The sequence below is a fragment of the Tursiops truncatus genome, chromosome 12 (assembly GCF_011762595.2).
Source record: "Tursiops truncatus isolate mTurTru1 chromosome 12, mTurTru1.mat.Y, whole genome shotgun sequence".
Lineage (NCBI taxonomy): Eukaryota > Metazoa > Chordata > Mammalia > Artiodactyla > Delphinidae > Tursiops > Tursiops truncatus.
This window is the reverse complement of record NC_047045.1, coordinates 10,179,902-10,199,448: the sequence shown is the minus strand read 5'-3', so window position 1 is coordinate 10,199,448 and position 19,547 is coordinate 10,179,902. Positions and strand designations below refer to the sequence as shown.

The window sequence follows — 19,547 nt, the reverse complement described above, 5'->3', positions numbered from 1 at the left end:
AGAGCTGACTGTATAGTGCAATTGACCTTAGAACCTGGTAACGTGAAATATCTGAAATGAAAGAGCAAACCCTGAAAACACAGCTTCACAGTTTTACAGAAAACAGACCCTCATTTTGCTGCAAGGAGTGACATAATCCCTGAGCCCTTAAGAGTTGTTCTCAGAGAAGTTAGTATTTAGGAGGATACTGAGTTCTTTTGTTACGACGTCAAAATCTCCTTATAAGACAGCAAGTTTTGACAGTGTTATTGTGTGTGGCACATACATCCTTTGCCAGAAATGAGACCCTGAAGCCTCTGGATCTGATGCTTGTTAATTATTAGGCTGCCCTTTGGTGACAGCTGCCTTGAAAATAACACTTGCTCCAGCAGGAGGGCTTTGAGATTATCTAGTAAGAGTTGTGAGTGAACCCTGGAGAAGGCCAACTAAAGAGGCTCATTAAATGTGGGTCACAGACTGAGAAACCACCGGACTCTGTCAGAAGAAAGCACCTCTGGAGCAGACCTGTCACAGTCACCTGTTGCCCCTCTATAGGGGCAGGCGCTGAGTTTATCACATTTGATTTGTTTTCCTTTAAACATATTTCCCTCTCTTGGGCTTTCCTGGTGGCGCAGTGGTTGGGAGTCCGCCTGCCGATGCAGGGGACACGGGTTCGTGCCCCGGTCCGGGAAGATCCCACATGCTGCGGAGCGGCTGGGCCCGTGAGCCATGGCCACTGAGCCTGCACGTCCAGAGACTGTGCTCCGCAACGGGAGAGGCCACAGCAGTGAGAGGCCCGTGTATCACAAAAAAAAAAGAAAAAAAAAATTCCCTCTCTTGTTTTGTTTTTTTAAAAATCTCTCTCTTGTTTTTAAACAACGGTTGAGTCAGCATTTATGATGTACAACAATATTTATTACTTGATTTTTGTTATAACTGCTTAATTATAAAAGTGGTACATGGTTTTTATTAAAGTCTCTAAACATCACAGATGTGTTAGTGTACAAAGTAGTCCTAAGCCACTCCCCATCCTCCCACGTCCCAAGATAAAAATTGTTATCAAATTTAGAAAAATGGCATTTTTGTTGCAAGTTTCAGGCAAATGTCTGTTTCTTCAGTTAGAGCATGTGATGATATACTGCACTTTTGAAATGCCTAGTAGAGATACATCATTCTCTCCTTCTGTTATTTTGCACTAAGTAACCCACAAATATTTCTCATCATGGGAAATAAATCTCCAATATCATGGCTGCTTACTTACAGTGACTTAAAACTACCCGTGGGCTAAATCTCCGCAGATGACTTTATGCAGATAATTAAAGCCATGGTCAACGCACACTCATTCATGATATCAGGGTTTTGTTTTGTTTTGCTTTTAGTTTTGAGTATATATCTAGGTAGTTGAGTTTATTCATTCATTAAGGTGGCTGAAGTGCCACGTTAGGAAGAGCTGGGAGTGAACCCTGGGGAGACCAGGCTTGTTTTAATCCTTCTCTTTCCTCATACAGAGCTGAGGCCCCAGGTGCCCAGCAGCCGTGTGTCCAGTGCACATTTAATGGCAGGGCCATTTTATCCCGGCCGCCACCTCTTACTTGAGCCAGGAAGTCTGGCACTCCACTTGTGGGGTCCTATTATCAGGGATAGCTAAGAAAATCCCAAATGTGGCCTGAGCAACTGGCACTACAGTAGAATGATTTTACTTTTTCATGGGAATAGCTGCTACCAGCCAATGTATGGCCAATAATCTTTAGATACTGAATAAAGCATATTAGAATAAAGTAACATCCTATTACTTTAGGAAGGTAGGCCCTCACTGCATCATTTCTATGTCATATCCTGAGGCAGATAAATTACATCTACAAATTCTTTATTCAGGGTCCCTTGTTCAGGAATATTGCCTCTTCAATTTTTTTTTTTAATTATGTTGGGAAAAATCCTTCATTTCCAAATAAAGCAAGAGGAAGTTGTAATTGGATTTCACTACAGGGTCACAGTTTCTGCCTCGGAGAAGTAAGACTAGGGTCAGAATTCTCTCCTACTAGAGCATTCCTTAGTATTCTTTATGAGGGCCTGGTTTTAGACTTAGTGAGCGATAACCTCAAACTCTCTGGTCACCGAGTGAGCAGCAGGGAGTTGTCTGTGCAGCATTTCCCTCAGGCCCAGAGCTATAGGACGTGGGGATGCTCCCTCCCAAGACTTGAGCTGATTCGATTGGGAGCAAAAGCATGAAAACCACTTTGACCAGATTCTGTCTCTTTGTTTCCTGAAATTTCCATCTTATTTCAATTAAAAGGAACAAAGTGCTATTGAGAAAGAGGGGGGAAAGGATTCCAAATCTGACAGTCAGACCTGGTGGGGAATGGAATTGTGAGAAGAGCACCTTTTCTCTTTTTTCATTTCCCCACTTTGTTGAGATATAATTGACAAATACAAGTTCTGTATATGTGAGCTGTACCATGCGATGTTTTGATGTACATAGACATTGTGAAATGTTTACCATAATCAAGCTAATTAACATATCCATCACCTCACATAGGTAACTTTTTTTTTTTTTTTTTTGGTGAGAACACTTAAAATTTAATCGCTTAGCAAATTTCCAGGACACGCTAACACTACTGTTAACTATAGTCACCAGGCTGTATGTTAGGTCTCCAGGACTTATTCATCCTGCATAATTGAAACTTGGTGCCCTTTGTCCAGTATCTCTCCTTCCTGCCCGCCTTCCAGTCCCTGGCAATCATTCTACTTTCTGTTTTTATGAGTTTGACTTTTTATATTCCACATGTGAGAACATGCAGTATTTGTGTTTCTCTGTCAGACTTATTTCACTTAGCATAACGTCCTCCCAATTCATCCATGTTATTGCAAATGGCAGGATTTCTTTTTTAAGGCTGACTAATACTCCCGTCTCTGTCTGTCTACCTATCTATCTATCTCACATCTCCTTTATTCGTTTGTCCACTGATGGACACTAAGGTTGTTTCCACATCTTGGCTATTGTGAATAATGCTGCAATGAACATGAGGGTGCAGATATCTCTTTGAGATCCTGACCTCACTTCCTTTGGATATAGGACCAGAAGTGGGTTGCTGGTAGCTCTATTTTTAATTTCCTGAGGAACCTCCATACTGTTCTTTGTAGTGGCTGCATCAATTTACATTCCCACCAACAGTGCACGAGGGTTCCCTTTTCTCCACACCCTCTCCAGCACTTGTTATCTTTTTGATAACAGCCATTCTAACACATATGAGGTGATACCTCATTGTGCTTTTTTTTCTGAATTAATTTTTAGTTTTACAATGTTGTGTTAGTTTCAGGTGTACAGCAAAGTGAATCAGTTATACATGTACATATATCCACTCTTTCAGATTCTTTTCCCGTATAGGTCATTACAGAGTTTTGAATAGAGCTGCCTGTGCTACACAGTAGGTTCTTATTAGTTATCTATTTTACACATAGTAGTGTGTATATGTCAATCCCAATCCTCATGGTTTTGATTTACATTTCTGATGATTAGTGATGTTGGACACCTTTTCATAATACCTGTTGCCCATTTTTAAATCAGGTTATTTTATTTTATTTTTTGCTATTGAGTTATGGAAGGTCCGTATATGTTTGGATATTAACTTCTTATCAGAAGTTTGGTGTGAAAATGTCTTCTCCCATCCCAGAGGTTGTGTCTTCACTCTGTTGATCATTTCCTTTTATGTACAGAAGATTTTAAGTTAGATGCAATCCCACGTATTTATTTTTGTTTTTGGTGATTTTGGAGTCATATAAAAAAACCCAAAAGACAAATTCTGTATGATATCACTTATGAGTGGAATCTGAAAAATAAAACTAACTAGTGGATATAAAAATAAACAGACTCACCAATATAGAGAACAAACTAGTGGTTACCAATGAGGAGAGGGATGCGGGGAGGGACAAGATAGGGGTAGGGGATTAAGAGGCACAAACTACTAAGTATAAAATAAATAAGCTACCAGGATATATAGTACAACACAGGGAATAGAGCCAATATTTTATAATAACTATAAAGGGAATATAACCTTCAAAACTGTGAATCATTATGTTGTACACCTGAAATTTATATAATATTGTACATCAACTGTACCTTAATTAAAACACACAAAAAAAACCATTGCCCAGACCAATGTCAAGAAGCTTCTTCTCTATGTCAGACAGAGAAAGACAAGTATCATGATATCACTTATATGTGGACTCTAAAAAAAGGGTACAAATGAACTTATCTTAGAACAGAAATAGAGCTACAGATGTAGAAAATAAACTTATGGTTACCCAGGGGTAAGGGGGTGGGGAGGGATAAACTGGAAGAATTGGGATTGACATATACATACTACTATATATAAGATAACCAACAAGGACCTACTGTATAGCACAGGGAACTCTACTCAGTACTCTGTAATGGCCTATATGGGAAAAGAGCCTTAAAAAGAGTGGATATATATATATGTATAATAGATTCACTTTGCCGTACACTTAAAACTAACACAATGTTGTAAATCAACTATACTCAATAAAAATTAAAAAAAAAAAGAAGCTCCTTCCCTATATTTTCTTCTAATAGTATTATAGTTTCAGGCCTTACGTTTAAGTCTTTCGTCCATTTTGAGTTGACTTTTGTATGTGGTGTGAGATAAGGGTCCAATTTCATTCTTCTGCATATGGATATTCAATTTTCCCATTCATGATAAAAACTCTCAGAAAGTCAGAAATAGAGGTTAACTATCTCAAAGTGATAAATAGAATCTACAAAACCCTTAGAGCTAATGTCACACGTAATGATGAAAGACTGAAAGCTTTTCTCCAAAAATCAAGAACACAGAAAGATGTTAGCTTCATCACTCTTATTCAACATAGTTGTGTAATATAGTCACTGCAATAAGGCAAGTAAAAGAAATAAAAGGCATACAACTGGAAAGACAGACATAAAATAGTCTATACTTGCAGATGCATGATTGTCTACAGAGAAAATCTCAAGGAATCTACCAAAAGACTCTTAGAAATAATCAGTGAGTTCAGTAAGGTTGCAAGATACAAGATCAATATACAAAAACCAATCAGATGTCTGCATACTAACAGTAAGGATGTGGAAGCCAAAATTAAAAGCACAAAATTATTTACGATCATTCCAAAGAAATTAAATGTTTAGCTATGCACTTAACAAACCTGTACAGGGTACGCAGGCTGAAAATTATAAAATGTTGGTTAAAGAAAGCAGACGAGACCTAAGTAAATGGAAATACCGTGTTCATGAATTGGAAGATTCAACATAATAAGGATGTCAGCTCTTCCCAAATTGATGTGTAGGTTTAATGAAATTCCTATCAAACTCCTAGCAGGTTTTTTCTTTTTTTTTGTAGACATAAAGAAACTTATTCTAAAGTTGATGTGGAAAGGCACAGGCCCTAGAATAGCTAAAAATAATCCTGAAAAAAGAGAATGAAGTGGGAGGAATCACTGTATCTGATATTAAGGCCCACTATGTAGCTCTAATAATCAGGACTGTGTGGTCTTGGCAGAGGGACAGACACATAGAGAATGATGGAGCACAACAGAGAACCTAGAAATACACTCAGACAAACATGCTCAATGGATTATTTGATAAAGGTACATAAGTAATTCAAAGGAAGAAGAAATAGCCCTTCAATAATCAGTGCTGGGACAACTGGACATCCATATACAATAAAATGAACCTCTATCTATATCTCACACTTTATACAAAAATTGATTCAAAATGGATCATGGGCTTAAGTGTTAAAACTATACAACTTTTAGTAAAAAACATAAGAGAAAAATTTTAGGAATTGAGCTAAGAGTTCTTTGACTTTACACCAAAAGCATAAGTAAGGAAAGGAAAAATTGATAAATTGAACTGCATCAAAATTAGAGAGGATTACTCCCTCTTGCGAGAGCACAAGAATCACAACTAACTGCTGAACAATCATTGACAGGAAGACACTGGAACTCACCAAAAAAGACACCCCACATCCAAAGACAAAGGAGAAGCCACTATGAGATGGTAGGAGCGGTGCAATCACAATAAAATCAAATCTCACAACTGCTGGCTGGGTGACTCACAGACTGGAGAACACTTATACCACAGAAGTCCACCCCCAGGAGCGAGGGTTCTGAGCCCCATGTCAGGCTTCCAAACCTGGGGGTCCAGCAATGGGAGGAGGAATTCCTAGAGAATCAGACTTTGAAGGCTGATGGGATTTGATTGCAGGACTTCGACAGGACTGTGGGAAACAGAGACTCCACTCATGGAGGGCACACACAAAGTAGTGTGCGTGTCGGGACCCAGGGGAAGGAGCAGTGACCCCAGGGGAGACTGAACCAGACGTACCTGCTAGTGTTGGAGGGTCTCCTGCAGAGGTGGGGGGTGGCTCTGTCTCACCATGAGGACAAGAACACTGGCAGCAGAAGTTCTGGGAAGTACTTGGCATGAGCCCTCCCAGAGTCCGCCATTAGCCCCACCAAAGAGCCTGGGTAGGCTCCAGTGCTGGGTCGCCTCAGACCAAACAACCCACAGGGAGGGAACTCAGCCCCACCCATCAGCAGTCAAACAGATTAAAGTTTTACTGAGCTGTGCCCACCAGAGCAACACCCAGCTCTACCCAGGGACTCTACCAGTCCCTCCCATCAGGAAACTTGCACAAGCCCCATAGATAGCCTCATCCACCAGAGGGCAGACAGCAGGAGCAAGAAGAACTACAATCCTGCAGCCTGTGGAACAAAAACCACATTCACAGAAAGACAGACAGGAATGACAAGGCAGAGGGCTATGTATCAGATGAAGGAACAAGATAAAACCCCACAAAAACAACTAAATGAAGTGGAGATAGGCAACCTTCCAGAAAAAGAATTCAGAATAATGATAGTGAAGATGTTCCAGGACCTTGGAAAAAGAATGGAGGCAAAGATGGAATAGATGCAAGAAATGTTTAACAAAGACCTAGAAGAATTAAAGAACAAACAAAGAGAGATGAACAATACAACAACTGAAATGAAAACTACACTAGAAGAAATCAATAGCAGAATACCTGAGACAGAAGAACGGATAAGTGACCTGGAAGACAGAATGGTGGAATTCACTGCTGCGAAAAGAAAAAAAAAAAGAATGAAAAGAAATGAAGACAGCCTAAGAGACCTCTGGGACAACATTAAACACAAAAACATTCGCATTATAGGGGTCCCAGAAGGAGAAGAGAGAGAGAAAGGACCTGAGAAAATACTTGAAAAGATTACAGTTGAAACCTTCCCTAACATGGGAAAGGAAATAGCCAGGAAGTGCAGAGAGTCCCAGGCAGGATAAACCCAAGGAGAAACACGCCGAAACACATAGTAATCAAATTGGCAAAAATTAAAGACAAAGAAACATTATTGAAAGCAGCAAGAGAGAAATGACAAATAGCATACAAGGGAACTCCCATAAGGTTAACAGCTGATTTCTCAGCAGAAACTCTACAAGCCGGAAGGGAGTGGCATGATATACTTCAAGTGGGGAAAGGGAAGAACCTACAACCAAGATTACTCTACCCGGCGAGGGTCTCATTCAGGTTCCATGGAGAAATCAAAAGCTTTACAGACAAGCAAAAGCTAAGAGAATTCAGCATCACCAAACCAGCTCTACAACAAATGCTAAAGGAATTTCTCTAAGTGGGAAACACAACAGAACAAAAGGACCTACAAAAACAAACCCATAATTGAGAAAATGGTCATAGGAACATACATATCGATAATTACCTTAAACGTGAATGGAGGAAATGCTCCAACCAAAAGACACAGGCTTGCTGAATGGATACAAAAACAAGACACATATATATGCTGTCTACAAGAGACACACTTCAGACCTAGGGACACAAACAAACTGAAAGTAAAGGGATGGAAAAAGATATTCCACGCAAATGGAAATCAAAAGAAAGCTGGAGTAGCAATACTCACACCAGATAAAATAGACTTTAAAATAAAGAATTTTACAAGAGACAAGGAAGGACACTAAATAATGATCAAGGGATCAATCCAAGAAGAAGATATAACAATTATAAATATATGCACCCAACAGAGGAGCACCTCAATACATAAGGCAACTGCTAACAGCTATAAAAGAGGAAACCAACAATAACACAGTAATAGTGGGGGACTTTAACACCTCACTTACAGCAATGGACAGATCATCCAAAATGAAAATTAATAAGGAAACACAAGCTTTAAATGACACAATAGACCAAAAAGATTTAATTGATATTTATAGGACATTCCATCCCAAAACAGCAGATTACACTTTCTTCTCAAGTGTACATGGAACATTCTCCAGGATAGATCACATCTTGGGTCACAAATCAAGCCTCAGTAAATTTAAGAAAATTGAAATCATATCAAGCATCTTCTCTGACCACAATGCTACGAGATTAGAAATGAATTACAGGGAATAAACATAAAAAACACAAACAAATGGAGGGTAAACAATACGTAACTAAATAACCAAGAGATCACTGAAGAAATCAAAGAGGAAATCAAAAAATACCTAGAGACAAATGACAATGAAAACAGGACAAGCCAAAACCTATGGGATGCAGCAAAAGCAGTTCTAAGAGGGAAGTTTATAGCTATACAAGCCTACCTCAAGAAACAAGAAACATCTCAAATAAACAATCTAACCTTACACCTAAAGGAACTAGAGAAAGAAGAACAAACAACATAAAGTTAGTAGAAGAAAAGAAATCATAAAGATCAGAGCAGAAATAAATGAAATAGAAACAAAGAAAACAATAGCAAAGATCAGTAAAACTAAAAGTTGGTCCTTTGAGACGATAAACAAAATTGATAAACCTTTAGTCAGACTCATCAAGAAAAAGTGGGAGAGAACTCGAATCAATAAAATTGGAAATGAAAAAGGAGAAGTTACAACAGACACCACAGAAATACAAAGCATCCTAAGAGACTACTACAGGCAACTCTATGCCAATAAAATGGACAACCTGGAAGAAATGGACAAATTCTTGAAAGGTATAAGTTTCCAAGACTGAACTAGGAAGAAATAGAAAATATGAACAGACCAATCATAAGTAATGAAATTGAAACTGTGATTAAAAATCTTCCAACAAACAAAAGTCCAGGACCAGATGGCTTCACAGGTGAATTCTATTAAACATTTAGAGAAGAGCTAACACCCATCCTTCTCAAACTCTTCCAAAAAATTGCAGAGGAAAGAACACTCCCGAACTCATTCTATGAGGCCACCATCACTCTGATATCAAAACCAGACAAAGATACTTCAAAAAAAGAAAATTACAGATCAATATCACTGATGAATATACATGCAAAAATCCTCAACAAAATACTAAGAAAATCCAACAACACATTAAAAGCATCATACACCATGATCAAGTGGGATTTATCCCACTTGATCAAGGATTCTTCAATATATGCAAATCAATCAATATGATAAGCCATATTAACTAATTGAAAAATAAAAACCATATGATCATATCAATAGATGCAGAAAAAGCTTTTGACAAAATTCAACACCCATTTATGATAAAAGCTCTCCAGAAAGTGGGCAAAGAGGGAACCTACCTCAACATAATAAAGGCCATATATGACAAACCCACAGCAAACATCATTCCCAATGGTGAAAAACTGAAAGCATTTCCTCTAAGATCAGGGACAAGCCAAGGATGTCCACTATCATCACTATTATTCAACATAGTTTTGGAAGCCCTAGCCACGGCAAGCAGAGAAGAAAGAGAAATAAAAGCAATACAAATTGGAAAAGAAGTAAAACTGTCACCGTTTGCAGATGACATGATACTATACATAGATAATCCTAAAGATGGTACCAGAAAATACCATGAAACTACAATGAATTTGGTAAAGTTGCAGGGTATAAAATTAATGCACAGAAATCCCTTGCATTCGTATATACTAACGATGAAAAATCTGAAAGAGAAATTAAGGAAACCCTCCCATTTACCATTGCAAAAATAAGAATAAAATACCTAGGAATAAACCTACCTAGGGAGACAAAACACCTGTATGCAGAAAACTATAAGACACTGATGAAAGAAAGTAAGGATGATACGAACAGATGGAGAGATATACCATGGTCTTAGATTGGAAGAATCAATTTTGTGAAAATGACTATACTACCCAAAGCAATCTACAGATTCAATGGAATCCCTATCAAATTACCAATGGCATTTTTTACAGAACTAGAACAAAAAATCTTAAAATCTGTATGGAGACACAAAAGACTCCAACTAGCCAAAGCAGTCCTGAGGGAGAAAAGCGGAGCTGGAGGAATCAGGCTCCCAGACTTCAGACAATACTACAAAGCTACAGTAATCAACACAATATGGTACTGGCACAAAACAGAAATACAGATCAATGGAACAAGATAAAGAGCCCAGAAATAAACTCATGCACCTGTGGTCAACTAATCTATTACAAGGAGGCAGGATATACAATGGAGAAAAGACAGTCTCTTCAATAAGTGGTGCTGGGAAAACTGGACAGCTACATGTAAAAGAATGAAATTAGAACACTGCCTAATACTATACACAAAAATAAACTCAAAATGGATTAGAGACCTAAGGGTAAGACCGGACACTATAAAACTCTTAGAGGAAAACATAGGAAGAACACTCTTTGACATAAATCACAGCAAGATCTTTTTTGATCCACCTCCTAGAATAATGGAAATAAAAACAAAAATAAACAAATGGGACCTAATGAAACTTAAAAGCTTTTGCACAGCAAAGGAAACCATAAACAAGATGAAAAGACACCTCTCAGAATGGGAGAAAATATTTGCAAACGAATCAATGGACAAAGGATTAATCTTCAAAATAGATAAACAGCTCATGTAGCTCAATATAAAAAAAAACAAACAACGCAATCCAAAAATGGGCAGAAGACCTAAATAGACATTTCTCCAAAGAAGACATATAGATGGCCAAGAAGCACATGAAAAGCTGCTTAACATCACTAATTATTAGAGAAATGTGAATCAAAACTACAATGAGGTATCACCTCACACCAGTTACAATGGGCATCATCAGAAAATCTACCAGCAACAAATGCTGGAGAGGGTGTGGAGAAAAGGGAACCCTCTTGCACTGTTGGTTGGAATGTAAATTGATACAGCCACTATGGAGAACAGTATGGAGCTTCCTTAAAAAACTAAAAATAGAACTACCATATGACCCAGCAATCCCACTACTGAGCATATACCCAGAGAAAACCATAATTCAAAAAGACACATGCACCTCAATGTTCACTGCAGCAGTATTTACAACAGCCAGGTCATGGAAGCAACCTAAATGCCCATCAACAGACGAATGGATAAAGAAGTTGTGGCACATATATACAATGGAATATTACTCAGCAATGAAAAGGAACGAAATTGGGTCATTTGTAGAGACGTGAATGGACCTAGAGACTGTTATACAGAATGAAGTAAGTCAGAAAGAGAAAAACAAATATCGTATATTAACGCAAATATATGGAACCCAGGAAAATGGTACAGATGAACTGGTTTGCAGGGCAGAAATTGAGACACAGATGTATAGAATAAACGTATGGACACCAAGGGGGGAAAGTGGTGGGGGTGGGGGTGGGGGGGATGAATGGGGTGATTGGGATTGACATGTATACACTGATGGGTATAAAATGGATGACTAATAAGAATAAAAAAAAGTAGAGAGGATGAAAAGACAAACTATAGACTGAGAGAAAATATTCTCAAAGCACAGATATGACAAAGTACTAGTATCTAGAAAATATTAAAACTCTCAAAACTCAACAGTAAAAAACAATTCAACTAGAAAATGAGCAAAAGACATGAACAGCCATTTCACTAAAGAGGAAAATGGTTGGGAAACAAGCCCATGAAAAAATATTCAACATCATCAGCCATGTAGGAAATGCAAATTAAAACACAACACCATATACCTATCAGAATAGCTAAAATTAAAAATAGTGCCAACACAAAATGCTGGAAAGAATGTGCAGAAACTAGATTTCTTGTGCATTGTTGGTGAGAATGTAAAATGATGTAGCCACTCTGGAAAACAGCTTGATAGTTTCTTATAAAATTAAATACGCAGTTACTATATGACTCAATAATTGTAATCTTGGGCATTCATGACAGAGAAATGAAAACTTATGTTTATACAAACACCTGTACACGAATGCTCATAGTGGATTTATTCATAATGACCAAAACCCGGAAACAGCCCAGATGTCCTGACCACGTGAATGGTTAAACAAGCTGTGGTTCATCCATATCGTGGACTACTACTCAACAGTAAAAATGAACAAACTATTGACACACACAACAATCTGGATGAATCTCTGGGGCATTATGCTGAGGGGAAAAAGGCAATCCCAAAGGTTACATACCATGTTATTCCATCTACAAAATATTTTTAAACTGAAAAATTTTAGAAATGCAGAACAGCTTAGAGGTTGCTGGAAGTCGGGGACGGAGGGAGGAGGGGTGTTTGGGTGAGAGGAGCATGTGGGAAGCTTCGCTTGAGTCTGGCGCCTTAGACCACCCGGCCATCCTGACACCCTAAGGAGCATGTGGGTGCAGTTATTGAAGGACGACCTGAGAAATCCTGTGGTGATGGAACTGTTTGGTGTCAACTGTGACCAGAGATATATGAGCCTCCACAGGTGTTAAAATTGTATAGAACTAAATACCAACATACAAACACATACATGTCCACATATAAATACCCCACGCAAAACTGGGGAAATCTGAATAAGATCTGTGGATTGTATCAGTGTTATTATCCTGGTCATGATATTACACTATAGTTTCACAAAATGTTATCATTTGGGGAAACTGGGTAAAGTGTACATAGCATATCTTCATATTATTTCTTACAACTACATGTGGGCCTACAATTACCTCACAAAAAATGCAATTAAAAAAAGTCATTCCCCATCATCTAGCCCAGTGGGGCCACCTCCAAAGAGGAAACATTCTTCTTCATGTCCAGTTACTGGATCTGAGCTCAGTGTGTTTTGGTTTCATGGCTCCAAATGACCCTTTGGATGGGTCTCCTTATTTTATCTTCCAATCAGCTAAAAATACAAACATCTGTTATGCTCATTTGAAATGACTTCTATTTGGGAAGAAGTTCTCCTGACCTTTCCTGGGCAGCTGAGACACAGGTTCTGCTGCCTTTGCTGCTGTACCTCAGGATCAATCAGCTCATTTTCTCTCGCTTTTTTTTTTTTTAACATCCTTATTGGAGTATAACTGCTTTACACTGGTGTGTTAGTTTCTGCTATATAACAAAGGGAATCAGCTATATGTATACATACATCCCCATATCTCCTCCCTCTTGCGTCTCCCTCCCACCCTCCCTATCCCACCCCTCTAGGTGGTCACAAAGCACCGAGCTGATCTCCCTGTGCTATGCACCTGCTTCCCACTAGCTATCTATCTTACATTTGGTAGTGCATGTATGTCCATGCCACTCTCTCACTTCGTCCCAGATTACCCTTTCCCCTCCCCGTGTCCTCAAGTCCATTCTCTACGTCTGCATCCTTATTCCTGTCTTGTCAGAACCTTTTTTTTTTTTTTAAGATTACATATATATGTGTTGGCATACGGTATTTGTTTTTCTCTTTCTGACTTACTTCACTAAGGATGACGGTCTCTAGGTGAATCCACCTCACTACACATAACTCAATTTCGTTTCTTTTTATGGCTAATATTCCATTGTATATATGTGCCACATCTTCTTTACCAATCCATCTGTCGATGGACACTTAGGTTGCTTCCATGCTCTGGCTATTGTAAATAGAGCTGCAATGAACATTGTGGTACATGACTCTTTTTGAATTACGGTTTTCTCAGGGTATATGTCCAGTAGTGGGATTGCTGGGTTGTATGGTAGTTCTATTTTTAGTTTTTTTTTTTTTTTTTTTTCGGTATGCAGGCCTCTCACTGTTGTGGCCTCTTCCATTGTGGAGCACAGGCTCCAGACGCGCAGGCTCAGCGGCCATGGCTCACGGGCCCAGCCGCTCCGCAGCATGTGGGATCTTCCCGGACCGGGGCACGAACTCGCGTCCCCTGCATTGGCAGGCAGACTCTCAACCACTGCGCCACCAGGGAAGCCCCTGTTTGTACATTTTTTGATGTTGGCCATTCTGACTGGTGTGAGGTGATACCTCATTGTAGGTTTTATTTGCATTTCTCTAATGATTAGTGATGTTGAGCATCCTTTCATGTGTTTGTTGGCAATCTGTATATCTTCTTTGGAGAAATATCTGTTTAGATCTTCTGCCCATTTTTGGATTGGGTTGTTTGTTTTTTTGATATTGAGCTGCATGAGCTGCTTGTATATTTTGGAGATTAATCCTTTGTCAGCTGCTCTGTTTGCAAATATTTTCTCCCATTCTAATGCTCTTTATTTATTCAAATGGTTGCTAAAGAGATTAGTGAATAATAATCAGAGTACTTGACCTACTAGGAGGAAAGCTGTAACGTAAAGCTGGTGTTATTAACTATGGTTCTGTATTTCTTCTTTTAAGATCCTGGAAGCTTGGCTTTGACATCTCTCCACAGAACTAAAGGCAATGTTTATTATTTTAATCACCTGTCTTGAAGGAATTGTAGTGTTTCCTCACTTGTCCTCATAGAACTTTGGTAAAACATAGCGTACCTTTCCTATTCTTCCTAAAGACTTAGGAAGTGCATATAGAAATTAAGAAACCAAAGAGGTGGACTTCCCTGGTGGCACAGTGGTTAAGAATCCACCTGCCAATGCAGAGGACATGGTTTCGAGCCTTGGTCTGGAAGGATCCCACATGCTGCAGAGCAACTAAGCCCATGTGCCACAACCACTGAGCCTGTGCTCTAGAGCGCGCGAGCCACAACTACTAAGCCACACGCCGCAACTACTGAAGCCCATGCGTCTAGAGCCCGTGCTCTGAAACAAGAGAAGCGACCGCAATTACAAGCCCGCGCACCGCAACGAAGAGTAGCCCCACTCGCCGCAACTAAAAAGAAAGCCCGCACGCAGCAACGAAGACCCAATGCAGCCAAAAAAAAGAAAGAAAGAAAAAGAGGCAGGGGAGAGCTAGTCCTCTGTTCTATTTTGAATATCCATTGAGAATACTAACCAGCATTAACCCTCTTTTCTAGCTATTAAGGAAGAATCTTCATATGATGCTATTTCATTGATATGTATAACTTTGCTGTATAACTTCAGATTTAAACTCTATTCTTGCAGTCATCTTGTTTTTGAGTTACTCAAAGAGGTTTTAGGCACAGACTGACTTTTTTGGTACAAATTCACAAGCCTAACAGCTCATGTTCTGGTTGTTGTCTCATTAATTAACAGCACTGTTCATTAAAACACAGTGACCTTTGTCTAATCTACAAGCTGTCTGCTGTGACCATTAATTTTTTCTGTTTTCATGCCAGCAAATAGCATTTTTGTGAAGATGAGATGCTGACATTGTAAACCCCATGACATTTGCACCAATTCTTGAAGAGCTGTGGTTAATTAAACATACAAAATTGGAAGTACTGTCCTTACTCAGAAAATCAGCATAATCAGTTTCCAGCTATCTTTGCTCCTTTTTTTGTATGTATACTTAAAGTACCACAGGGGTAGCAGGCCAGCATGCCTCCTCGCATAACCCCTGCCGGGAAAGGATTTGTGACGTAAACTGAGCCGTGAATCACAAAGAAAGGCATCAGTCACAGGGGTTGCAGTTATAATTCTTTGTAATTTGGAAACTTCTATTAGTATAATACATACGGAGGAAATGAAGTTAAGATCTAGAAATGGCACAACGCTTAAATCAGAATGTGGAAATAAAAATACAAAAGTAAATCATTTGATTTTTGTCTTTTCGAAGGACAGGAAAAGACCCCAACACATGCTTACTAACTGTTACCTAGAGGCCATAACACACCATCATCAACCTGGCTTGACTTCACATTCTTTTTATTTGAGGGGATGGTATATTAACTGTTAGCGAATTGGAAGAGAATTTGAGGAAATGAATGTTTTCACCAAAGGGATGGAGTCGAGGACAGGATCATGCTGGTACTGAGGGTGGTGGTGAGGGTGTGACAGCATTTACTAAGTGGACACTGAGTGGGGTGATCAGAGGGTGGGGCGTGGAAGTGGGGTGAGATGGGGCACCAGTGCTCCCACCTTCGTAAACCATGGTTGAGATGGTTCTGAAGCCAGTAACTGGGTTGCCCCACTGGCTGGAAGGCTTAGGAAGACACTGGTAGAAGAATTCGTCTCAGGAGCACCAGGAAAATTTAGATTTCCCCCTTACTGGTTGGTTGATTCCCCAAATATCTCTATAAATAATTTGTCCTTTCAAGTTTTACACACCATTAAAATGTAAATCTCCCTCTGAAAAATAATTCATTTAACCACATTTATATTATGAGGTTCATTTATCCAGAGGTTTCTCAGAGGGGCACAGGGAAGGGAGTGGTTTGAAAATGTCCCATCCCGAATGACTGAGTCACACTTTGTTACCTAAGAAGGACTAGGGGAAGGTTTTCATCAGGTGTTGGGGCCACAGGGGCAGGAGGTAGGTGACCCCTTGGCAGGTAGACAGGACCGGAGGATGTTCCTGGCTTCCCCACAGTGCAGCCTAGGGGATCCCATATGTCCTAGTTGCTGGGGGGAGGCCCCAGTAGTGAATTTAGACACTGAGGTATGGGTTGGTTGTTGTCCAGTGCTGTCATGATCACCTGATCTGAGGTAGCCACCAGACGATCCCTCTGTGTTCATGTGTCACCTTAAAGTCGCATTGACATCAGGACAAAGGATGGCTTAGACCTTTCCCTCCGCCAGCCCGGGAAGGAGGGTGGGGTCGGTCCGCAGGACCCAAAGCAGCAGTGCTCTCTGATGAGGCGCCCAGGTTGTCGGTGCACCCGGCAGGAACAGAAGGCAGGCTCACCAAGTGCCTCTTGGTCCCCCACCCCTAACCAAATTACACCTTCATTGGTTTAAGGTTTGTGTACAGGTGTGTCTGCATGCAGCCATGTGGGTGTATAGCTGGGGATAGAACAAAAACACTGAGGCATTAACTCCAAGCCAGAAAAATAAAAAACAGCTTGCCACACCTTGAGCTGAACCTGATACTCATTCTGTTAAGGTTTTGCCAAATAATCACAAAAGAACCAGTGCAACTTGGAACTGAAGCTAGAAGTCCCAAATCAGATCGAAGTGGGAACACCAAGAGAGTCTTCCAAATGAGTGAAATCAAACCAAGTTTTCATTTGATTAGGGTTGCTAATTTGTCAATTTCTCATCATCCTACAGGCTTTTCTTTCTCTCAAGAACTATAGTAGTTTGTTCCCAAAGAATTTAAAATTTAAATTTAAAATGAACCTTAATTCAACACCCATATATGATGAAAACTCTCCAGAAAGTGAGCATAGAGGAAACCTACCTCAACATAATAAAGGCCATATATGACAAACCCACAGCCAACATCATTCTCAATGGTGAAAAACTGAAAGCATTCCCTCTAAGATCAGGAACACAACAAGAGTGTCCACTCTTGCCACTATTATTCAACAGTTTTGGAAGTCCTAGCCATGGCAATCAGAGAAGAAAAAGAAATAAAAGGAATACGAATTGGAAAAGAAGAAGTTAAACTGTCACTGTCTGCAGATAACATGATACTATACATAGAAAACCCTAAAGATGCTACCAGAAAACTACTAGAGCTCATCAAGGAATTTGGTAAAATTGCAGGATACAAAATTAATGCACAGAAATCTCTTGCATTCCTATACACTAATAATGAAAAATTGGAAAGAGAAATTAAAGAAACAATCCCATGTACCATCGCATCAAAAAGAATAAAATACCTAGGAATAAACCTACCTAAGAAGGCAAAAGACCTATACTCAGAAAACTATAAGATACTGATGAAAGAAACAAAAGATGACACAGAAAGATGGAGAGATATACCATGGTCTTGGATTGGAAGAATCAATATTTTCAAAAGGACTATACTACCCAAAGCAATCTACAGATTCAATACAATCCCTATCAAATTACAATGGCATTTTTCACAGAATTAGAACAAAAAATTTTACAATTTGGAAACACAAAAGTCCACAGACAGCCAAAGCCATCTTGAGAAAGAAAAACAGAGCTAGAGGACTCAGGCTCCCTGACTTCAGACTATACTACAAAGCTACAGCAATCAAAACAGTATGGTACTGGCACAAAAACAGAAATATAGATCAACGGAACAGGATAGAAAGTCCAGAGATAAACCCACACACCTACGGTCACCTAATCTATGACAAAAGAGACAAGAATATACAATGGAGAAAAGACAGTCTCTTCAATAAGTGGCGCTGGGAAACTAAACAGCTACATGTAAAAGAATGAAATTAGAACACTCTCTAATACCATACACAAAAATAAGCTCAATGGATTAAAGACCTAAATGTAAGGCCGGATACTATAAAAGTCTTAGAAGAAAACATAGGCAGAACGCTCTTTGACATAAATTGCAGCAAGATCTTTTTTGACCCACCTCCTAGAGTAATGAAAATAAAAATAAACATATGGGACCTAATTAAACTTAAGAGCTTTTGCACAGCAAAGGAAATATAAACACAATGAAAAGACAACCTTCAGAAGGGGAGAAAATATTTGCTAATGAAGCAACTGACAAGGGATTAATTTCCAAAATATACAAACAGCTTATGCAGCTCAATATTAAAAAAACAAACAACCCAATCAAAAAATGGGTGGAAGATCTAAATAGACATTTCTCCAAAGAAGACATACAGATGACCAACAAACACTTGAAAAGATGCTCAGCATCACTAATTGTTAGAGAAATGCAAATCAAAACTACAATGAGGTATCACCTCACACCAGTTAGAATGGGCATCATCAGAAAACCTACAAACAATAAATGCTGGAGAAGGAGTAGAGAAAAGGGAACCCTCCTACACTGTTGGCAGCAATGTAAATTGGTACAACCATTATGGAGCACAGTATGGAGCTTCCTTAAAAAAGTAAAAATTGAGCTGCCATATGATCCAGCAATCCCACTCCTGGGCATATATCTGGAGAAAACCATACTTTGAAAAGACATACGCACCCCAATGTTCACTGCAGCACTATTTACAATAGCCAGGACATAGAAGCAACCTAAATGTTAAAGGAATGAAATAATGCCATATGCAGCAACATGGATGGACCTAGAGATTGTCATACTGAGTGAAGTAAGTCAGACAGAGAAAGACAAATATCATATGATATCGCTTACATGAGGAATCTAAAAAAAGGGGGTACAAACAAACTTATCTACAAAACAGAAATAGAGTCACAGATGTAGAAAACAAACTTACGGTTACCAGGGGAGAGGGGGGGAGGGATAAATTGGGAGATTGGGATTGACATATACACACCACTATATATAAAACAGACAAACGACAAGGACCTGATGTATAGCACAGGGAACTCTACTCAATCCTCTGTAATGACCTCTATGGGAAAAGAATCTAAAAA

General features: G+C 39.2%; 1 protein-coding gene across 2 annotated transcripts in view; it reads right to left on the bottom strand.

Annotated features, from left to right (window-relative positions):
• KCNQ5 (potassium voltage-gated channel subfamily Q member 5) overlaps positions 1-19,547 on the bottom strand; it is a 581,715-nt gene that overhangs the window by 151,448 nt on the left and 410,720 nt on the right. The gene's annotated exons all lie outside the window — the stretch shown is intronic.